The sequence below is a fragment of the Passer domesticus genome, chromosome 13 (genome assembly GCF_036417665.1).
Source record: "Passer domesticus isolate bPasDom1 chromosome 13, bPasDom1.hap1, whole genome shotgun sequence".
In the NCBI taxonomy this organism is placed as follows: domain Eukaryota; kingdom Metazoa; phylum Chordata; class Aves; order Passeriformes; family Passeridae; genus Passer; species Passer domesticus.
This window is the reverse complement of record NC_087486.1, coordinates 5,753,239-5,756,995: the sequence shown is the minus strand read 5'-3', so window position 1 is coordinate 5,756,995 and position 3,757 is coordinate 5,753,239. Positions and strand designations below refer to the sequence as shown.

The window sequence follows — 3,757 nt, the reverse complement described above, 5'->3', positions numbered from 1 at the left end:
AATTCACCCCTGCCTTCTGCAATAGATAACCCCAGATCTGCTGCTGAGGATCAGCATATTTAGATGTTACCATGGCTATCAGAATGGACACTGCACTAATGTTTAAGAGCCTTAAAATTTTGTGTGGGTTATAAGGAACATGTTATTGCTGGTTCTTTTCCAATTTCTAGCTGATATATGCACACATACACACTATTTATGTACTGAATGAGTACTGAATAAATTAAGACCCCAAATTACTTGCAAAATTAATTTGGATTTTAAAATAAGATCATTTTGGATTTATTCCCTTTCAACTTTGTGCTTTTGCCAAATGATAAAATAATGATTTTAACTGTCTGGCATTCTCTGCTCTGCCACAACATGGAGATTTATTTAAAGAATAAATGCAGGAACAAATACTTCAGCTGTGACGCTTGCCTAGTGCAGTAATACAGTTCAGAGCAGTGACTCTCACCTTGTGGAGCAGAACCAGACCATGAATTTAACTAGCCCAGGGCATACTTCAAGTGTTTTCTTCTTAGGATAAACTCCCTTTCAAGTTAAAATTCGTGCAGTGCAGAAGATGCATCTGATCTGAGGAAGTTGAGTTTCAGACACAGCACGTTGCAGAACTGATTGCTGTGAAAGCAGCACAATCTGCAGACACCCAGGGGCTGCTCCTCTGGTAATAAATCAGTGGGAAAGTCTCAGAGGCAGCAGGGGAAAGGATGGGAAGAGAAGTCTCACAATGCTCCAGTGGCTCCAGAGTCTCTTCCTCTGAATAAGGATATGGTCACATCTCAGCAGGTCTGGAAACAAATGTTGGTATCCTTCCATGAATCAGTAAAACACCTCCAGCCTTTCAAAGCCCAGATTCTGGGGCACAAGCTGGGGCTGCTGCTCTTTGTCATGGGTACTTGGTACTGACACGTGTGTGAACATGGCTTGTCTTGTACCTCAGGTGCATCATTTGCATGAAATAAGTTGTGTATCTCTGATGAATATTGCATCATCTCAGCAGACCTTTGACAACCTTGGGGAAATGAAGACTTTAGAACTTTCCCTGAAATCAAGAAAAAATATTGCTATGGGGCTATCAAAATGTTCTCTTGTAACAAAAATTAAACTGTCTCTTGGTTTTGTATTTAATTTTAGTGTTATAATTATCTCCTGAATGTATTTGCAAACTGAAATGTCATTTCAAATTCCCAAAGACCAAAATATTCATACAAAATCAAATTGAATATTTTGACATTGTCAGAGTGCTAAAGTTCTCTATTTTTCCCTTGGAAAATCTGATAAAAATCAACACAAGCGCATACAAATGTACAATTTCATTAAAACAGAAATTTCTAACAGGAACATGTTCTGCCAAAAAGAAAGAAGTATTTAGGTATCTTCAACATTGACTCCCTAGGTGAAAAGATTAACTTAATTATTATTTTGTGGGCTAAAGAAATAATTCAATGGAATAATCCTATTCTCTAAGTGTAATGGCAGCATTTAAATCCTATATTTACAAATAGGGGAGCAGAGAGGAGGTTCCTAAAGCTGTGCCATTGATTTCCCCAAGACTAATAGGACAAAATTATAGTAGGAACTTAGAAAAGGGGAAAGAGAGAGCCTTCACTTTGCCCTTCTCCCTCCTTATAAACTTTCTTATTCTGGCACCCCAAGTGTTGCATGTAACAGATACTTACATATTAAATTCTCATGTATTTATGTAATAATTTTCAGTCTATTAGAATGCTGTTAAATTCTCTCACATTTTTGTCCTGCAGTACATCAAGTAATATCCCTCTTACTCATATTTCTCTTGTGCTTTTGAGTCCCTTGATTATTTAAAAAAATATAAGCAAAGTGAAAACATCGAAATAATTTTATTTGTTTTAGTCCCACAGCCCAGACTTGACACTGAGAGAATCCTGAGTGGAAAGGGAGTTCATTGTCTTTCATGCCCCTCTTTCCCATCACAATTAATCAGAAGGATGGATGCTTCATGCTCACTAAATGAGGAGGTTTATGGATAGTTCTTTGCAGTGCCACAGCACAAGCACCATCAGAGATGCTGGTGGATTTCCATATCCAATCTCTCATGCAAATAAATATGATGATCCATTTCATTCAAATTATTAGTCACTGCTCCCCCTCCCTTCCCCTTCCTATGTCTGTTAAAATTATTCATTTTTGAGAAGCAATAGGGGAATAATCCACAATCAACAACGAGCCCAGTGTTCAGCCTTGCTGCTTGCAGAATAACTGATCAGATACCCAAACATCCCCAGTGCCCCAGGAACATGATTGAAGGGGACAGACAGCCTCCAACTGCTGAGTGACTCTTCCCTGTAAACTGCCTTCAACAGCATGTTTAATATGCTTGAAACTAATCATATTAATTTTTATTCACCACAGATTTCTATATGATGTTAAAATCCTTTACTAACAACGAGCCTCAGGTTCATTAGTTTTGGCTGGACAAGCAAGTCGCAGTGTTTTCCTATCTCTTTATTTGGATGAATATGCAAATATTTCTATGACAGATACATGCATAAGCAAACTGACAAGTAGATATTTGCAAATATGTGTGCCACTCTGAAATTAGCTCTCTACAAACAACCCTGCCAGTAAAACTCATTGTTAGAGTGTTTGCAGAGAGCTAACAGATGAGAGGGTGGATATAGCTGGACTGAACTCATTTAAATACCCAAGCAAATAGTTTCTGAAGTTTTCCATTATTCTCTCAGTTTTATTTTCAAGACATTATGAAAGATATAGATTTGGCTCCTTCTTAAACTGCTGAGGACAAGCAGGAGATAACAGGAGTCTCTGAGGGCCATTCTCATTTTGATGTCTCTCCACATGTTCTTGGTCTCCGTTCTGGGAGATCAAATCTTTGCAGATCAAATCTGGGATTGGATTTTCTGTTGTCTCCAGTGCATGGTCTGGCAGAGCTGAAGTGTTCCCACACGTGGAATACCCTGAAGTGTCACAATTCATTCACAAGGATCATGTTCCAGCCCTGGAACGGGGTGATTACTGCTTCTCCTGGTCACCACTCTTCAGTGGGACAAAAGGCAGAAATTTGCAGAGCAATAGCCTTCAACCATGCCTTGCACCAGCTTTATCAACTCTCCCCACATGGTAGATAAGCAGTGAACTAAACCCACTTTATCCAAAAAACCCCACAATGGTTCCAGATATGTACCTCTGGTCCAATAACTTCTGTGGACATTTTGTCTGTTACGTTCAGGTGTGCCCAAATTTCTTTCTACAAGTAACTTCTTTGACTGTGTTGCTGAACACATCTTTCACCTCTTTATTATCCCCCCTTCTCCTTAAACTTATTCCAATGACCAAAATGCAGGAGGACTGTGAAATTGTTTGGATGCATCACACTTCAGAGATACAGCTTTGAAGCAGCAACACTGAAAAGGGAATAAATGAAAGCTTTAAAAGAAATAAATTAATTAAATTCAGATGAATATCTTCATATCCAAGAATATGAAGTGGCTTTGATTTCCAGGTCACATAATTTTCAGATTAATTAGTAGCAATGCTTCTTAATATATAATTTAAACTGATTACAGGAGGCAGAAAATAAGAGCATCTTCACGGGAGTTTAGTGCAGTTTAACTAATATGCTTTCACTTCAAACCTTCAGGTAATTCATCTTAACTTGCTCAGATGTCCTTGTGCACCTCAGCAAGAGAAATGGATAATCTGGAGGTTTGGGTGATTTCTTGCTCCTCTCCAGCTGCCAGGAACATACCTGTAG

The 3,757-nt window shown here is 38.5% G+C and overlaps 1 long non-coding RNA gene across 1 annotated transcript; it reads left to right on the top strand.

Annotated features, from left to right (window-relative positions):
* The first annotated feature begins 2,812 nt into the window (after window positions 1–2,812).
* LOC135279883 (uncharacterized) lies at window positions 2,813–3,458 on the top strand. The gene is made up of 2 exons (XR_010347041.1): window positions 2,813–3,232; window positions 3,347–3,458. It is a non-coding gene; the product is annotated as an uncharacterized LOC135279883 (long non-coding RNA).
* Window positions 3,459–3,757: the final 299 nt, after the last annotated feature.